The sequence below is a fragment of the Abramis brama genome (genome assembly GCF_963993115.1).
Source record: "Abramis brama genome assembly, chromosome: 4".
NCBI classification, from domain to species: Eukaryota; Metazoa; Chordata; class Actinopteri; order Cypriniformes; family Leuciscidae; genus Abramis; species Abramis brama.
In genome coordinates, this window is record NC_139966.1 from 10,302,647 (window position 1) to 10,323,621 (window position 20,975).

A 20,975-nucleotide genomic window follows, 5' to 3' on the forward strand; every position below is an offset into this window, starting at 1 on the left:
TGCCAACAGTGTGGAAAGAGTTTCACAACAGAACAAAACTTTAGGTATCACATGAGAATCCACACTGGAGAAAAGCCTTTCATCTGCCAACAGTGTCGAAAGAGCTTCACAACAGAACAAAACCTTAGGTGTCACATGAACAGTCACACTGGAGAGAAACCATTCACATGTCATCAGTGTGGAAAGAGTTTCACGTATAACACTAGCCTCTGCGTTCACATGAGACTTCACACTGGAGAGAAGCCTTCTCTCCAGTGTGGCAAAAAAAATTAATTTTTCATCCAGTGGTCAGTTTTGAGATTTTGGGCTAGTTTACTCCTTCAATATGTGTTCTTTCAAACTGCTATAAAGAAAACGTTGAACATATACATTAAGATGTGTATTTTATGACATTTTGTTTACTTGCGGCAGTAAGTTTCTCTCGAATTTACCAGGAAGGTAGCATTCCAATGCGACACGCCGAGTTCCGTCTGTCAAGAACAAACTTTAAGACTCACATGAGAATTCACACTGGAGAGAAGCCGTTTGCTTGTGATCAGTGTGAAAAAAGTTAAAGATATAAATCACAACTTGATCTTGACATATAAAACAGTTCTCTCCTGAGTGATTCCTCATGTGAAGACTTTGGAAAGAGTTTCATATGTAGAACAAACTTTAAGACTCACATGAGAGTTCACACTGGAGAAAAGCCTTTCACCTGTCCTCAGTGTGGAAAGAGCTTCACGATTAAAGGAAACCTAAAGATTCACATGAGAGTTCACACTGGAGAGAAGCCTTACTGTGCGTTCACACCGGACGCGAATAGCGCGTCAAATTCGCGCCTGCCGCGTCTAGTTATACGCTTGACCACTTTGTGTTAATAAAAACAAAAGTTTGAAGCGAAATTTACGCGCGTCAGACGCGAAAGTTTCGAAACACGTTGGCAGCCATCTTTTTAGATGTTTATCGAGCATTAGCATTATTCGAGAGAGTCACCGCTCGTATATGCTCTGGAGAGCAGAAACAGCTGCGTAGGGGACATCGTCACTGTACTCGGGTCCACCAGACCCTCCGGAGGGTTTCAGGGTTTCACAATTTGCTCCAGGAGCTAGGTTTGGTGGACCTAACGGTGAGGACGCTGATAAGGACAGCGTAGGCCGTATAAGGCCTCGGCCTCGAGTGGTCGCTGCCTGACGAGCCCGCGCTGTACAGCCCGGCGCGAGGTTCACCCTCGCCCGCACCCACCTAATCTGTCATTTATTTTTGTTTTGATAATAAATGGAGCCAGCCTCCAAAAGTGAAACCTGTCCTGTGATTTTTTTTTATTATAGTTTTTATACACTAAATTGTGTTTGTTGTCTTTACATTAGATTAATAATGTTTCATATAATCTAGAATAGATATGGAATAAGTAGCATTCAATACAAAATGAGTATCTCTCATATATTGAAATCGAGTTTTTATGTGAAAGATTTGCTTTGTTGTGCATTTTAGTGATATTACAAAATAATTTATTGAGGCCAAACATAAAATAACATTATAAACTGTCACTTACAGTAACTGTGACAGCAGCAAGCAGGCTCCTGATTGGTTAACGCGGTGCGAATTGACGCAGAAGTTCAGATTTTTCAACTCGGGCGGCAGACGCGAATTCGCGTCAAACGCGTGAATGCACAAAAAGCACTACATAAAATCATTCGCGTGTAACGCGCTTAACGCGCCAGATGCTCAATTCGCGCGAACGAGGCGTATTCGCGTCTGCCGCGCTCTACGCCTCATTCGCGCCGCAGGAATTTTTTACGTGCATAACGCGTCTTTGCATTGACTTAACATTGAAATCACTCGCGCCTGACGCGCTATTCACGTCTGGTGTGAACGCACCATTACAAGTGTCTTCAGTGTGAGAAGAGTTTCTCATTTCACTCAAACCTGACACAGCATTTGCAAACTCATTCTGGAAAGAAATCGCCATTTTTCTCAGTGTGACGAGAAGTTGAAAAGGAGAAATTTTAGCAATCATCTGCACATTCCCTCTGGAGAAATACAATTAAATTGTGATCAGTGTAATAAAATCATCACACTTAGAAATACAAATGAAAAAAGTCATGTAAATATGAAACCTTCTGTGTTCTTTGTATCAGAGTACTCTTTAAAAAACAAGTTTATTCAAGTGTGTAGTATACTACTAATACTACTAACTTAGTATACTACTTTTAAACCCCAAATAAGTATGTATGCTTTAATTAGGAAGTCTCGCTGGGCCCACCCAGCTCAAGTTCAATCCTGCTGAAGATATCAGTTTGAGTGTGAAGAATATCAAATTTTAAGAATCTATTTCAAATATGCTTCCGTACATAACATCACAGTAAAGAATATTGTATTTAGCTTTTAAGGTTAAGATAATGATTCTGCTCAGCAAAGTTGACATTCCTGTTTTCTCCTTATTGTCTTTAATGGCTCTTGGAGACCCAGTTTCACTCAGACTGATGGGATTAGCACACGAATGATAGTGTTATGCTGATGAGATCAGGAAATCTCTGTAAACGAGCTGACTCGTGTAGGCTACTTCATTTACATGCTTTGTTCAACCTCAATGTAAATCCCTCCCCCTAAAATGTATATAAATTTGCAAGACAACTTTCATTAAATCAGACAGACTGTTTTGGAAGAACTGCAGCACGCTCAATAAAGAATTACTTCTGTTTGAACGCGATCCCAAATGTCTCCTGGTTTCTGCTTTGAAGAAGGAAAAAGTTCCCTACAATTTTGGTGCCGTGACCCGGATGGAGAAAAAGGAAACTCAACAAAGAACTTCAAGCTCAAAGATCTGAATCTCGAAACTTCAAGCTTAACAAAGAATGAACTTTTCCAGACTGAATCTTGAAACTTCAAGCACAAAGAATCTCAAAGACTGAACTTTTCCAGATGGAATCTTTCTCTACAAAAGTTTCACTCCATTCAAAGAACCGTTGCAAACCAGTACAAGTTTGATATCCTCTGCGCCGTCAGAGAAGAGTTAACAGACAGCTGCAGGGTTTGTTAACTAAGTTATCCTCTAAAGTTGTCTTTTAGAGATGAAGTTTATCCTCTGTTTTCAGGCAGGGAAGATTAACATTACATGTTAATATTGTTTATCCTCTGCTTTGCCAGGGAAGTGTTTCATCCTCTTGCTAGAGAAGGTTTTATCCTTTATAAAGTTAGGGAAGATTAGCATAAAGTGCTAATATGTTGTATCCTTTGCTTTAGGCAGAGAAGAATTAGCTTTACGTGCTAGATATTTCTGTTGATCCTCTGTTCTTGTCGGCAGGGAAGTTAAGTGTGAAGTGTTGGTAATTTGGAAAGTTAACAATAGTTAAGCAAAGTTTACAAGTGTACCCTCTGTTGAAGAGAGAAGTTTTAGTGTTTTGTGATTGTGAAGTAACAAAGGAAGTCACAAAATGGTTAGAAGGAAAGCTAGGCTGATTCCCACGACAGAGAAAGGTGGATTAGCTAGCCCGTTATGGACAGACAATGAGACTTTGTTAAGAGAGCACATGGACTCAATCGTGACTGAGGAAGTCAGATTGAATTTGACAAAGAAATTTGGCATTGATGCAGACAAAGTATGGTCTATTGAAGATTGTAAAAAGGTGCTTGGAGCAAGCATCCGCAAAAACAATGTGAAAGGCATTATTTGTTGTCACAGAGAATTTGTTTTAGCAAAAGCTACAGAACAGTCTAAGCGCAACTCAGAGCTAGAGAAACAGATCAAAGAGCTCCGTGCAAGATTATCTTCTGTGACTAAGAAAGTAAACCGCAACAAAGATGCAGAAAAAACTGATGTGGAAGAAGTTAGTCAGCCTGATAACAATTATCCTGACTTAAAAGCTTTCTTTGAAACAGATGTAGCCATCCAATCAGTAACTGATGAGCCTGTAGATTCAGTGCAGGTTTGTGGGGCTAGGAGAAGATCTCAGGGAACTGAAAGTCTTACTCCCAACTCTTCTGTTGTCCAAATACAAACTGTTGCCAAAACATCTTTAGGTCCTAAAGACATAGAGAGACTTGCTGAAAGCTTGCCATCAGTGCAAAGAAATTTTTCTGAGTTTAAGAGAGAGTTGTCCAAAAAGATGCGGCTCTATGAAATGTCTCTAGCTGAAATCACCCAACTAATATCACAGATTTTGACAGAGTAAGAATTCAATGATTTTGAAAGTGCTGTAAACAATTCTGAGTTTCAAAATGCCAGAAAAGATTAATTGAGAGAGCGAGTTCTGAGAGTGCTAACGAACATTGTTGGACCAAAGGTTGACTGGTCAAATATCATTAGATGTGTACAGAAGAAGGGTGAAACCGTGTGTGAATACACAGAAAGATTTTGCCAGATCGCTGCAGCCTACAGCGGGATTGCTGACACTTCAGAGAAGGTGCTAGATCATAATGGTCCTCTAGTTCGCGCATGGTCCGATGGTCTTTTGTCAGAACATAGAAATGCATTGCCTTTCTTAGATCTTACATGGTCAAATAGAACCCTGCAAAACAACTTGGACAGGTTAGCTACTTGGGAAAGAGACTCTGATGTCAAGGCAAGAGTAAAAATTGCAGCAGCATCCTTTAACCCTCTGGGGTCTGGGGTGTTTTTGGGGTCCTTGAGATGTTCTGACATGCCCTGACATTTGTGCTTTTTTCAGTTGCTTATAAACATATTAATGGCAAAGGTGTAAATTCACTCTATATAGCACAAACAGGACTACAATAATATGTGAGCCACATGTATGTACATGTTTTCATTTTTGAGAGAATAATGTTTATGCATGGTTATCGAAAAAACTAAAAATTAAAGTTTCTGAAATAAGGCCACAAAACACATACTAAATATGTGGCAATAAGACTTTTGACTAATGGATGTCGTCGCCTTTTTCTTCAAAATGATGTGCAAATCATCCTGCCTAATCATTCACATAAAACGATACATTGATTTAAGTTTTGTGAAACACTTTTAGTTTGGAAAGCCAATATGCGGATGGGGCGTAAACGCTCCAACAGCATCATGCATATTTAGTAGTTCACACCTGATAAGACAATGTCCCTGCATACTTAATGAGCCATTCATTCAGGTGTGTCACCTATAGCTAACTTAAATATACAAGCTTCATAAAAATGATCATTCTAGAATAAAATTTCAGATGGCATTCAGAGGCTTTTGCATCTGAACTCTTCATATGTACACACACATATATATATATATATATATATATATATATATATATATATATATATATATATATATATATATATATATATATACACATACACACACACACACATATATATATGCATACACATACATACTTTATAATCTATTCAAAACTAGTCAACGTCTTTCAAAACTATACATTTCAAAGTATACATTTTATCATACGTATTTCAAAGTAAAGGATTCATTAGTTAGTTGATGACTTTATTTTTGACAAAACACATACAGTATATATTCCTCATCTCAGTATAGCAATAGAGTTTGCTAAAAGCTGTTCATTCAATACAGCAGTATTTGAAAATCGATAATATTTTGTAAAGTTACATTTATATTTGCATTTATGTCAAAACCTAGACACTTTTAAACATCAAAAGGACATTTATTAATATGTATTCGTGTCAAAATGACATATAAACAGATTTTCCTATTCAATTTTGCATGGAAACGTTTCCAAGACGCTTGCGTGTCGCGTGAAAAATAGGCGTCGGTTCTATTTCTAGCATGCGCGTGTTTTCCACGCGGCTCGTGCCGCGCCTGAGACGCGCGTCTCACACAGTCAGTGTGCAAACTCTGAACTGTTAACATGGGAGCCGAAATAAAAACGGACACGCCATGCAGCTGAGACGCTTACGCCACGCATCCAGTGTTTCACCGGCCTTATCCAGCGGATATGGGCGTTTCACAGGTTTGTATTGTATGCATCGCCTCACATTTGCGTTTGTATAGCATGGTCTCCGTAGGCGGAGTCACATTACATTAATTAGCTGAGATGAGAACGACTGACATCTCTCTCTTTACATACATATTATATAAACTGTGAATATTTGTTTTTTATAAAAATTACTTAATTTAAAAGAAGAGAATTCAAGCTTCATGCCTGTGTGTCTGTATGTCTGTTTGACTGAGTATTCTCTGAGTTACAGTTCATTTTCGGACGCGTTTCAGAATTGACTTCACTGACGGAGAGTAGGCAGAACTCGCATCATGTTTATTTTTCTTTATTTGGCGAAAAGCACAACACTTTGTTTTTATTATGAGCATACACAAAAAAAATACACACTAAACAGGATCGATTGATGTATAACACAAGCATATAAGATAAAAATTTATATTTTTTTATTATTATTTTTTTGCACTCATAATGAAAAAAACGAGCCTATCGCGCCGACCCCAGGGGGTTAAGGTCAATTCAGAGAAACCGAAACGCAAATGTCCTAAGAGAGAGGGCAGCTGTAATTACTGTGGTAAACCTGGCCATTGGATGAATGAGTGTAGGAAAAGTTAACAAGGTTACTCAGCTTCTGCTTAGCCTGCTTGCTACTCTGAAGCAGCCCCTCCCCTCCTCATTAAACTCGTGGGGCAACTTGATAATGTGTTAACCATTTAGGCTGTGAGTGCTTAATTTCCCCAGAAACAACAACAAAGATGAAAGACTGATTTTTGTTTAACAAAAGGAAAGTGACTGTCTCAGCCTCCCTTTGGGGGACCCTGGTTAAGTCAACTCACAGCCGTAAATGTTATACCACAGAAATATTCCAGTCAGACCCCCATCTTCTATTATGACTGATGTTTCACTGGAGAATGGAAATGTTCCAATTTTCTCACACACTGTACAGTTGTTTCCCCCATCTACAGGGACAGGATAGGACACACGGACAAGTGAGGTGCCCTGGGAAGAACTGAACGCAACAGGCATTTGGGGGTGAACCCAGGGTGAAGACACTACCTGATAGGCCTTTCCCCATTTAGTCCATCCTTACCTCACTGGTCCATAGGTGTCAAATCATTTAAGAAATAGGGAAAGAATGAAACAACAACAGCAGACTCTGAAAATGCTACAACCCTAGTGTTTAAACAAATACTGCTACAACCCTAGTGTTTGGACAAATACTGCTCTGTCGTCTTTTGTTTTCTTTCTTCCTCTGTGCAGATACCACTTGATGGCTCTCCTGAGACCCATATGCAAAGGCCTCCTCACCTGCATATTAAGCCACAACCTCAAGAAATCAACTAGACCCACTGCCGAGCCAACCAACACAGAAGAAAAATACACAACGCAGAGACTCGTTTTAAGGTTAAGATAATGATTCTGCTCAGCAAAGTTGACATTCCTGTTTTCTCCTTATTGTCTTTAACCCTCTGAGGTCGGAAAACGCGCCTGCACGTTTTGCTGGATTTTCTTCACATTGTAGAACTATAAACTTAAATTACTCCGTCATTTATGGTCATACAGAAAAAAGAAATATAAAAAAAGAATCTGTGATATTTCTACTTTTGTATGTGTCCACTTACAATCAAATCAAAACATTGTGCTTTTGTAAAATAAAGAAAATAAACAGGGTGTGCGTTCTGCGAACTTTTTTTTCTTGAGCACGTCTATAAACTGAAACAAAACTCAGCGAATACTTGTCACACATTTATGAGCCATATACCTTTATAAACATTTAAGTGTGTACTTTTAAATGATCGGATTCAAACTGAAAACAAATATTCTCTGTTTAAGTAATTTGTATAAAACCAACAAGATGTCCAGCTTCTCAAACGCTTCCTAATTACTTTTAATTTGAACAGGCCCACTCGCATATTCACATGCAAATCTCCACATGGAACGCGATCGCGCTCATTACCTCAAAAACAAAACACCAAAACACTTCACAAGTCTCTGCTTTTCGTCGAGTTTGAAAGGCGCACCGTGAGCTTACCTTGGATTTAGGCTACCTCAGAAGAAGAAGAATGCGATTTGAAGACAAGAAAGATGTAAGGTAAGAAATTCTTACATATTAGTTTGTTATTGTTGCATAAATTTCACATTGCAGTTGAACTGTTGCTAGATATATGGTGAATATTGTAATATTTAGACCCGTGTTTACTGTTACTGTGTTTGTGGATATCTGCTCAAACGTAGATATGTATATGGTAACCATAATGTTTTATATTTGAGCGTGATCGCGTTTGAATGTATCATATTTTGGATCGCGATTGCCTTTGAAAAGCAAAACGCACCAAACGGCTTCATGTTTTTACTATTATCTCATTTCATATCATCATAACGAATGGAAACATTTGAAGTAACATGATAATCAATATATTTTTCTCTAGCTTAGTTGTTACTGAAATATTTTGGAAGATTTATAGGCTGCTATGGTTATTGTTATTATTATTTTATGCAGCACTGCGCATAGCCTATGCCTACAAGGCACAACAAACCTGGTGTTCATTATATTATTGTTGGAAACATTTGTGTGTGTGTGTACTCTGTGAATTTTAAAAAGCAATTTTAACCAGAAAAATCTAAAATGTATTCCCAAAATCCTGCAGGCCTTTCTCTTGATATCAGTATGTTCAGGGCCCAGATGCCACTGAGTCCTGCTGACTTCAACATTCACATGAGTCTCTGTATATGAACATGGTAAAGTGAAAATCAAACACCTTGGAAATGAAAGGTATGTACAATGTTTTTAGGAATGGCACAAAGGTCTCTGTCTTTGGATCATTGGTTATCTTTGGATTATGTTGTGTTGTAAATAAATCAAACAATCTAAAAGCCATTCTTTTTTAAATCTCCTCATTCTTTGTGCAAGGTTGCTCAGAATGATAGGGGCCTAATAGCTCCTAATAGGGCAGTTAGAGGAGGGTCTTTGTCTTTCTCAGGTGTGAAAAGCTTACATATTAATGAGCTCCCGCATAAAGCTTTGTGGCACAAAACACGTCGTAAAAACTTTAAATCAATATATTGTCTTATCTGAATGAGGAGTCAGGGTGATTTTCACATCGTTTTAGAGCAAATATTCTAGGCTACGTCATACAATTTTCAAAAGTTTTGTGAAGAAATAATCAGTATGGGTTTCATGGCCTTATTTCAGTGAGAATATTTTTTTGTATTTTCACAAACCACGCATAAATGTCATTATCTCAAAACTACAAACTTTTATACATGCTGCTGATATATTATTGTAGCAGAGTTTGTGCTGAATACAGTGTAATTAGACTTTAGCCATGAAAATGTTACAAGTAACAGAAATAAGCACAAATGTCAGAGCATGTCAGAACACCTCCAGGGCCCAGAAAACAGCTCAGACCCCAGAGGGTTAAAAAAACGCAACTTGATCCTACAGAATTAGTCAATTACAGGCCGATCTCGAATCTACCTTTTCTGTCAAAGATACTAGAAAAGGCAGTGTCTTCACAACTGTGTTCCTTTTTAGAAAGAAATGATATCTGCGAGGATTTCCAGTTAGGATTTAGACCGTACCATAGTACTGAGACTGCCCTCATTAGAGTCACAAATGATTTGCTCTTATCATCCGATCGTGGTTGTGTCTCTCTATTAGTGTTACTCGATCTTAGTGCTGCATTTGACACCATTGACCACAACATTCTTTTAAATAGACTCGAAAATTATGTTGGCATTAGTGGAATTGCATTAGCATGGTTTAAATCATACTTATCTGACCGTTATCAGTTTGTAGCAGTAAATGAAGAGATGTCTCATCGATCACAAGTTCAGTATGGCGTACTAGGACCGCTGCTGTTCACTCTGTACATGCTACTATTAGGAGATATCATTAGGAAGCATGGCATTAGCTTTCACTGTTATGCCGATGATACTCAGCTGTATATTTCTTTACGCCCAGACGAAACTTACCAATTCACAAAATTAACGGAATGCATAGCTGATATAAAAAATTGGATGACTCGTAATTCCCTACTTCTAAATTCTGAAAAAACAGAGATTTTAATTATTGGACAAAAAACGTCCTCACGTAATAACCTAGAACAGTGGTTCTCAATTCCAGTCCTCGGGACCCACTGCTCTGCACATTTTGTATGTCTCCCTTATTTAACACACCTGAACCAGATCATCAGCTCATTAGGAGAGACTCCATGAACTGAACTGAGTGTGTCAGATAAGAGAGACATACAAAATGTGCAGAGCAAGGGGTCCCGAGGACTGGAATTGAGAACCACTGACCTAGAATACTGTCTAACACTTGATGGCTGCTCTGTTAAGTCTTCGTCGTCGGTTAGGAACCTGGGTGTGCTCTTTGATACCAATCTTTCATTTGAAAGTCACGTGTCTAGTATCTGTAAAACTGCATTTTTCCATCTTAAAAATATATCTAAATTACGCCATATGCTCTCATTGACAAATGCGGAACAGTTAGTCCATGCGTTCATGACCTCAAGGCTAGATTATTGTAATGCTCTACTGGGTGGTTGCCCTGCACGCTTAATAAACAAACTACAGCTAGTTCAAAACGCAGCAGCTCGAGTTCTTACCAGAACCAGGAAGTATGACCATATTAGCCCGGTTCTGTCAAAACTGCACTGGCTCCCTATTAAACATTGCATCAATTTTAAAATATTGCTGATCACTTACAAAGCACTAAATGGTTTAGCTCCGCAGTACTTGAGCGAGCTCTTAACGCATTACAGTCCTTCTCGTCTATTGCGATCTCAAAATTCCGGCCAGTTGATAATACCTAGAATATCAAAATCGACTGCTGGCGGTAGATCCTTTTCCTGTTTAGCACCAAAACTTTGGAACAGTCTTCCTACCATTGTCCGGGAAGCAGACACACTCTGTCAGTTCAAAGCAAGATTACAAGAGACACATCTCTTTGACCTAGCATTCACATAATACATTATAAACTTCAATAATTCAATGTTAGGCTGCATAGATTAGGTCAGCTGGAACCGGGAACACTTCCCATAAATCCTGATGTACTCGTTACATCATAAGAAGAATGGCATCTACGCTAATTTCAGTGTCTTTGTTTATCCCGAGGTTTTCCCGCAGCCTGCCGGATCCAGGCCGTATCCAGATCTGATGAAGGACCTGCGCCTGGACCCGATGACAACGCAGTGCTGAAGTACCAACTAGTCTCTCCCAATGGAGGATCCCTTTACTACTCTACAGATAAAGCGTCGTCGGGAAACTCAATTCGCGTATCTACCCCGAATTGATAAAATAAAATAAAATTCTGTATCAAAAATTATAAGGAAACACCAGTACTTTGTTTAGGCTTGGTTTGTAGGAATTACAAACCTGCGCACATATATTCAAACGCACATAACTATAGAACCAATTCTTAATGCGGATGTGAACGCCATGAGCGTTTCTCACAGGTTTGCGTTTAAAGTCTGTGTTATTAACGGATGATTGTTGCGACGGAAGTGAATCAATCAAAACTAGCTTTGGCTGGAAGGTGACTTTGTTAAAGAGCCGCTGTAAAGCCAAAACAATCTCTGTTGCCTTAAATTATACATTTGTCTCTGTAAAGCTGCTTTGAAACAATCTACGTTGTTAAAAGCGCTATATAAATGAAGATGACTTGACTTGACTTGACTTCTATTGAGAAAAATCAGTCCATCAAAAGATCCAGACCTGAATATAGAAATATAGCAGAATACTTTCTGAATCAGAAAGCAGTGAAGAATATGAGGTAAGCTAGACCCAGATGATTGCCACTTTCAGCTAATTTGAAGGTTGTATTTGTAATTATATAATTCTATTTTATTTACAGTCGGTCAGTAAACAAGTTTCTGAAAAGAGTGTCAAAAGGATAAGAGCCTGATCCTTTCTGCAGCAGTATAATCTAGAAAAAGTAAGATTATTTCAACAAAGTTACATATATCAGGGCTCTAGACTCATTCGAGATGTATTTAACAGTAGCAAACGAGAAAGAAATTAAATGAACAAATATAAAAAATAAAACACTACATAGACTTTACTGTATAAATTATACTTTGAATCTTATTAAAGCTACTATTAAAGTTCTCACAAGACTCTTATTTTCACAGCACCCATTCACTGCAGAGGATCCACTAGTGAGTAAATGATGTAATGCTACATTTCTCCAAATGATGAAACAAGCTCATCTACATCTTGGATGGTCTGGTGTTGAGTACATTTTCAGCAAGTTTTAATTTTTTGACTGAACTACCCCTTTAATAACTACATACAAACTGTATTAACAAATGTTTTACAATTCTAGGAATCAAGCAGGGAGGCAACAACATCAACAAGGACAAACAATGACAGTGGAGTCAATTTATGTGTCATAAAACGGGCTTAATTTTAATGGAGATCATTAAGTACTCAAATATTCGATTTCTTGGGACCTGTCAATTATCGAAAAGAGAAATTGACAAAAATGCCTCTCCCTAGCAGGGCTAGGACGATACACCTATCTCCCGATTCTATACTATCACGATACTTGTGTGCCGATATGACATGTATTGCGATTTTTTTTATTTAAGAATTGCGATTCTACAAGTATTGCTAATCGATATTGCAATATATTGCAATATTTTTAACACTAGACCATCGGAAAAAGTTAAATCATACACTTATACAGACTGTACATGATGTATAAGATGAGTCATATTTACTAAAACAAATAATTTCTGACTTTTATTTCATATTTGAACTTTAAACTTTTATCCAAGTACTTTTATGATCATTTTATCTATTGTATCACAGAAATATGAGGTTTAAAAGACCTTTTGTGAAGCGGTTTCATGACGACTCTCTCTGGGTCAGCGGCAGCACCAACACAGCTTTGAATGTTGTGATATGATTTTCTCAAAGTTTAATAGACAGACGAATTGAAAGAAAATTGCGAGTGTGTTTGAATGGAGATCACAGTATTTTAAAGATGAATCGTGCAGCTCTACTGTCTTATCTCTCTCTGCATATGAGCAGCGCGAGGGCTTTCAGTGCGTTCAGTCTCACGTCTCTTCCACGCGTCCACTTGTGATGTTACATCACTCAACACTCATAGATAACGACACATTTCATCAAAGAGTATAGAAGTACCAAGAGGCGAAACTCAATAGAACGTTCCATTGCAACAAACGCACCCATGCGCAGAGCTGCAGCTTCGCCATCTTGGACTGAACGCAACACAGCTGTCATAGAATTGAACGAACCGGTTCTAATTCAAAAGCGGTTAAGGGAACTAAATAGTAGTTTCTAGTTTTTAATATCTCTATAACAGACATCCCAAGTCTCCTGGAAGTTCCGGGAGTCTCCCGCATATTGATAGCGGTTCCCTGATGCCCGCAAATTACCTAAAATCTCCCGGAATCTAGAGCGAGCGAGCAAGAGTGCGCAGCTCCAAACCGTGTAGAGCACACGGCAGAAAGGGAAGGTGTGTGCAGTGCACTGCCTCAACAAGCTCATTTTTTGAGATATCAACCTAAAATGTGGAACACAACTTGTTCAGATTTTTTTGCTTTCATTGTCTTGCAGTTATAGAGTAAGATATATTTTGTAATATATATATTTTATATAAAATATAAATAATTATATTTTTTAAATTTGTAGATTTTAATAAACTCAAACTTATGTAACCCACTTCAGAGTATGTACACCCTAGGTTCTTAGGAGCTGAGAAGTACAGTAATAACCAAGCAACACAGGTGTAACATTTGACATGTGTAAACTTTTAGTTCAACAAAATGTTTCAACATTTCACAACAATTTTTGTTCACAATACCTATGGGCCCAAAATAAATTTAGAATAAAATAAAATAAAATGTCCTTTGTTTGTTGAAAATGTTCCTTGGAAATTTTCCTTAAGAATTCCAAAGTTAAATCCAGAATTCAAGTCAGTTAGTCAAAGGAAATAGTCAAAGTCAAGGGAAAATCTCATTGGTGCCGGTTAGTTGAACTGACACAATCCTACCACAGGCTTCCGGAATGCTGTGGTGGAGATTCACGGCTCATTGGGAAGGCTCGCCATCTATGGATCAATGGTTCACCTCGTATTTCAAGGACTGGAGCTTCTGGAATTTCTGCTCACCTCATCAAAAAAAGACCTGACCAAGAGAGGATCTTCAGTATGAAAAGCCAGGACAGATAAAAGCGATTTCTGGGTGGCTATCCAACTTCTTTTATTCTCAGTTTTTCCAACTCGTGGGAGAAACCCGAAGCAGTGCTCCATCTGATTTTAGCGATGTGAAGCTAACGGAAGTATTTTAGCGCGCTACTTCCGGTTTCCCACAAAATAAAATGTATTTTTCAAAATAAAACCCCCATTACTCATAAACGTGAAGTATGGATAAATAATGATAATAATTGAATACAATTAACTGGTTAACCCCTTTTTAGGTGGGTTACATCCTCCCCCTCTTAATTAACATGAGTCCCTTCATGTTCGTACAAGGGTAGGGGCACCTTCAAATGTTTCAACCAAAACTTTGTTAAACCCATCTAGTATAGTTTGTGCAAATGAAATCAGGGGTTTACCAAGCTGTGGATAAGTAAACTTAGCAGGTGGCTTTCTCACCCTTTCAGATCTGCGTATTTGGTCAGCAGTCTGATTGTTAGGAGCATCAGGATCTGCTAGCTCAAGAGAACTAACATCTTGTTCAGCATTGTCCATTTCAGTAGATTGTCTCCGTTCAGTGTCTTTGGACTGTTCGACTCTCTCAGGAGTTGTGGTATGAGAGTAATTGTCCGGTAGGTCATGTTCCATTTCGGTAAGTCCACTCTCTTGTTCATTTTCAGGTTCCAGTTCATTTTGTGTCACTTCCGCTAAGTTTCCATTTTGGTTTGACCTCCGTTTTTCCACAGGTTGATCCAGAATTCCGGGAGGTACGTCCATAGGTAAGTTTTCAGATTCCTCAACCTTGGGGAGATTCTCCTTTGTAGCATTCGTGTTTGAACTCACATTGTTTGGTTGAATAATCCTTGTGGTTGTTTTGATTGTTGTGGGGCAATAACTCTGAATATAGTCATCATCACTGTCAGAGTCAGGGGTATTTTCCTCTGGAGAGACAGAAGTTTGCCTTGTTTTGGGTTTTGAGGCCTGCTTTGGCTTTGCCATTTCCTCATCCTCTTCAGATAGAAATCCACAAGGGAGCAGTAAATCGCGGTGGAGTGTGCGCAATGGTCCTTCCTGACCCTCAGGACAGACTATATACACAGGCATATCTCCCGCTTTCTTTTGTACAACATAAATAGTGGACTCCCACCGATTGGCGAGTTTATGTTTTCCACGAAAACGGAGATTGCGCACTAGAACTCTATCGCCTGTATCAAGTGTTGACTCCCTTACTCGCATGTCAAATCTGCGTTTGTTTTTGTCAGCGATTTTCTTTGCATTAGCGGATGCCAACTGATAACTTTCTTTCAAGTATGTCTTAAGGTTTTTCACATACTGCGAGTGAGACATGCCCGGATTGTTCTTAACTGGTAGTCCGAACGCAATGTCTATGGGCAGTCTAGGTTGGCGCCCGAACATTAACTCATAGGGCGAAAACCCGGTGACGTCACTCCTTGTGCAATTGTATGCATGAGTGAGAGGCCGGACGTACTCGCGCCACCTAGTTTTCTCTTTGTCCTTGAGCGTACCCAACATACTGAGCAACGTACGGTTATACCGCTCGACGGGGTTGCCCCGGGGATGGTAGGGGCTCGTTCTTACTTTCTTAGTACCGACCAAGACGCACAACTCTTTGACAACCTGTGACTCGAAGTCGCGGCCTTGGTCGCTGTGAAGACGTTCAGGGAATCCGTAATGGACAAAGAACTGTTCCCAAAGGCATTTGGCTACAGTTAGGGCTTTTTGGTCTCGAGTCGGAATAGCAGTTGCATATTTCGTATAGTGGTCAGTTATGACCAGAATGTCCTTGCAATTATGGCTGTCGGGTTCGATGGACAAAAAGTCCATACAGACCAGTTCCATCGGGCGACTTGCCTGTATGTTGACTAATGGTGCGGCTTTGTCGGGTTGGCTTTTTCTTTTAACGCACCTTGGACAGCTTTTAATCTTGGACTCAACATCTCGAGACATTTTTGGCCAATAAAAACGAGATCTGGTTAGCTCAAGAGTTCTTTCAGCTCCTAAATGGCCCATTTCATCATGTAAGCTGTAGAGCACGGGGTTTCTCAAAGTTTTGGGTAAGACAAGCTGGTAGATGGTTTTGTTGTCACACTGTCTTTTCCGATACAACAGACTGTCTCTTATCTCAAATCGACTCATTTCTTTGAGCATAAGCTGGAGTTCAGGACAGTTATTACCATCAGGGACAGGTTCTGCTGACTCACATGACTGTATGATTACACTGATTACCGGATCAGCTCGTTGCAACTCAGCTATCTCAGCCTCACTGTACTTAGGGACGGTTGAAAGACCACTGAGATTCTCATCGTCGGAAAATGCTGAGGAAATAGCATCTGGATGCACGGCAAGTGACTCAATGTAACATGGAGACAGTTCAGGGTCATTTTGAAAAATAGTGTGGAGTTGACATGTGGCTTGGACAACGTTCACAGGTGCAAGATGGTATGAGGTAAAGTCATGTATTCTTTGACTCTCTTCTTGAGATGCACTGTCACTGATTAGTTCACCATGTGGCCTCCTTGACAGGCCATCGGCGTCTTGATTTTGCTTGCCTGCACGATATTTGATGTCGAAAGTGAACGTAGACAAGGCTGCTAACCATCGATAACTAGTAGCATCTAGTTTGGCTTTGGTTAGAACGTACCGCAAAGGGTTGTTGTCAGTAATGACTGTGAACACGTTGCCATATAAATAGTCATGGAATTTTTCGGTAATAGCCCACTTTAAAGCTAAAAATTCCAGCTTGTGGGCTGGATAGCGGGCTTCACACTGCGAGAGACCCCGACTCGCATACGCAATGATGCGGGTCTGGCCGTCCTGTTCTTGATATAACGCTGCGCCCAGGCCTGTTGTGCTCGCGTCAGTATGAACAACATAAGGCAATCTTGGATTTGCATACCCTAAAACAGGTGCGGATGTTAACTTTTCAATGATCTGGTCAAAAGCGTCTTGGCAAGATTGGGTCCACCTTTCCCCGAAAGGTTCTTTGGGATTATGGTACTTGGCGGCTACACTGATAATCTTTGCACCTTTACGCACAGGAGGGTAGCCAGCTGTGAGGTTGGTTAAGGGCTTTACTATTTTAGAATACCCCTCCACGAACCTTCTATAGTACCCGGAGAACCCAAGAAATGACCTAAGGTCTTTTAAGGTCTGAGGTCTTGGCCAGGTCTTAAGTGCTTCTGTCTTTTGAGGATCGGTTTCGACTCCGTCGCGTGATACTATATGGCCTAAGTAACGAACCGAAGTTTGAAAGAAACGGCACTTTTCAGGAGATAACTTTAAACCGTTCTCTCGCAAGCGGGACAGGACGTTCGTGAGACGGGTTTCATGCTCCTCTAGCGTTTTGGAAAAGACAATAATATCGTCTAAGAACACAAGCACCTCGCACAGATTGATGTTCCCCATGCACTTTTCCATTAAACGCTGAAAAGTGCTGGGCGCGTTTGTGATCCCCTGTGGCATACGATTCCACTCCCAAAACCCAAGAGGGCACACGAACGCTGTCTTGTCTTTGTCACTCTCAGTCATCTCAATCTGGTAATAGCCGCTTTTTAGGTCCATTACTGAAAACCACTGAGATCCGCTCAAGGCTGAGAAAGATTCCTCAAGATTCGGTAATGCATACGCATCTTTGATCGTTTGCATATTTAATCGTCGGTAATCTACACATAATCTGACATCACCGTTCTTCTTTTTGACTACGACTATTGGAGACGCAAAAGGAGACTGTGATTCGCGAATGATCCCTGCTTCAAGGAGAGACTGCAGGTGACGCCTCACTGCATCAAAATCCTGAGGATGAATAGGACGTGGGCGTTGCTTGAAAGGTGTTTCATCCTTGAGTTTGATTGAATGTTTCACTTTTGTTGCATGTCCGAAGTCGAGATCGTGATGAGAGAAAATGTCTGAAAATGTGTTTAACTTGTTTGTCATACGAGCTTTCCACTCCTCGGGAAGTGATTCTCCAAAGTTGAAGGTTAGGTTTGAACTTTGCTGCTTATTTGTTTGGCTAGTGGGCTGTTGGTGGCTACTGCAACTAGCGGGGTTCTGAGTTGGAACAATCTTTTTAACAGCACTAAGTTCACCGATGATACACCTAACAGGAAGGGAGATGTTTCGATCAGTTTCATTCTTTACCACTACAGGTATCTTGTATGGGGTGTCTCTTGGAACATTAATGAGACAACATTCGACAAAAATTCCCCCAGGTAAGGATGACACTGTAGGTTGCTCAAGCAAAACACATTGTTCATTGTTTGCCTCGTCGATATTTGCATATCCCTCTAGCACTATCCTTTCACCAGCACAGATTACACTTGGCTCATTATTTCTCAAGGTAACGAGACCCAGTCTGCCATTTAAACTATGCTTGTGTCTGATTTGTAGAGTTCTCAGGACTTGGTGGTAGCCACAGTAAGCACTCTTTCGAAATGTATTGTCATCACAAAACTGTTCGTACAGTGGATCGAGGGTGTTAGTTCCTATTAACAACGGAGTGAGACTGTTGGACCTAACATCTGGCACTACGAGGGCAAGTGTCTCTAATTCAGGCTGACTACCAATGAACTCTTTGGAAAACTGGAGTATGACTTTGACATACCCCAGGTAGGGCACTGACTGACCGTTAGCCCCTTCAATCTCTAGTAAATCAGCTACTGGGTGAATGGTCTGATCTGAAAGGTAACGGTTGTAAAACGACAGTGACATAGTTGTTACCTGCGACCCGGTATCAAGTAGTGAATTGCACTCAAGCCCATTAACTTTAACGTTAGCGGTGCTCTTGCTACCAACTAGCCCTTTAGGTAAGGTTCCGGTTTTTGTCACTTTGTGCTCTTTTAACTTGACTTTCGATTTGGTTTTTGGTTCAATTATGGGACTTTCAGGTTGATTTGTTTCCATTTGTCCCTCAATAGAAACACTGTTCAGTTTAAATGTTTATCGAGGGTTGGATTGTCTTTTTCCCAAGCTCGTTGTTTCTCTTTTAGCAGAGTTCTTTTTGCAGACACTAATGTGGGGTTGGGAGGATCATCACAGTTTGTGGCAATATGTCCATCCTCGCCACAACTGAAACAGTACCATGGTTTTGGCTTTGATTTGACTGTTGCGGATGCGGCTCCTGAGGTAAGTTTTGATGTTGATGTCTTTTTGTAAACAGGTTTCTCTTTTCGTTTCTCCTTTTCCCTTTTTTTTTCAGGTGTGTTTGTAGATGATGTCTGTTGTTTAGGACTCGATAGGGCAGCAATTTGAGCTTGTAGCTCAACAATTTGCTTTTGAAGCTGTTTCATAGCTGGTTGCTCGGCAGAGAAAGACTGAGGTGAATCGTATGTGTCTCCCACGTATACCTCATGCACTTGTGCTGCAGCTTGAGCTTTTGGTTTTTGAAACCCCAGATGTTGCTTCATCCGGTTCGCTTTTGCAGTTTGTTTGTCCTCCTCTGTGCGTAAAAGGAGTAAAAACTCTGGAAAAGTGGGCGGGTTATTTTTGCGTTGCTCAAGTTGAAGGTTATTAATCAGCACATTGTTCCAGCAGCCCCTACAGAACTGCTTTAAGAGCTGCTTGTCCGAATCTTGAGGCAAAATGGTTTTCATTTTCACAATTCTATTCAAAAGGGTCTGCAATCTCTGGAGATAGTTGGAAGGTTTCTCGCCTGAGTTCTGATTAACATTTAGAAACTGGGCGAAAAGTTCATCTCCATCTTCCACCGTAGCATAAGCTGAGTCAAGCAGATCGAGAAAGACTTTTGGATTTGCACGGTAACCAAGCGACTTGACAACCAAAGCGGCAGGGGGAAGCAAACTATCAACAATGCGTCTTACCAGCTGTGCACTGGAAACGGTAGGATCAGCCAAGTGACATTCAATGCTGTTCCTCCAAGTCTCATAATCGACTTCAAAGTTTGGGCAAGGGACTTTGCCGGAAAAAGGTCTAACTTTTGCTGGTGCGTGTATTTGCGAAGAGAGGTCAGAACTTTTGACAATATGTTCGACCACTACACGCTGCACCTCAGGCGGAGTAAGTTGTTCAGCAGTTTGCAAGAAGGAAGATACTGGCAATTGAGTGGGCATAGCATTTGCCATAGGTCTGAAGGGAGGGCTAAAGGGGTCAAGAGGACTTTGCTCATCATTGACTGAATCCATTTGAGTGGCATCAAGGGAAATGGGACCTGTGGCTGTTCTAGCAGGTGCCACAACTGTACCCTGAGGTCTGCTAGACTCACTCGGCTCTTTCAGTAATCCAGTGATTCGTGCCAACTCATCATGTAGCAGGTTTTCAAAAGATTTTCCACTGAGTTTTGCAACATTTTGGAGGTCAGAAAGAAATGTTTTAGTAATATCGGTACCCTTTTCACTTGAGTATGAACTGGCTAAAGCTTCAACGTGGAAGACAACATCGTCATCTGTATCACTGGTTCTATCAAAGGGTAAATCTTTCTCAAGTGTCTCCACAGCAGCACCAGATGCATATTCTACAAGGGCTTTACCATAAAACTCAGAGGTTTTGTCTAAAACCTTCACAATTCTGTTAATAGATCCAAATTGCTTTAAATCTTCATAAATCTCTTCGTCTACATCGGTATTTGTCAAACCTGACACAATGACGGCATTGGGGACCTTAATACTTTCTTTCTCAATCACATCCATTTTCAAAAAACAAAAAAAACAAAACCAAAAATTTACACTTTAAGGACACTTTTTTTTTTTTTTTGGACGAAAAGGCACCTGGGTTATTACTTACTCAAAGCTCCTGGCTGGCTCGCCAAATTTTTACCGTGTAACCCACTTCAGAGTATGTACACCCTAGGTTCTTAGGAGCTGAGAAGTACAGTAATAACCAAGCAACACAGGTGTAACATTTGACATGTGTAAACTTTTAGTTCAACAAAATGTTTCAACATTTCACAA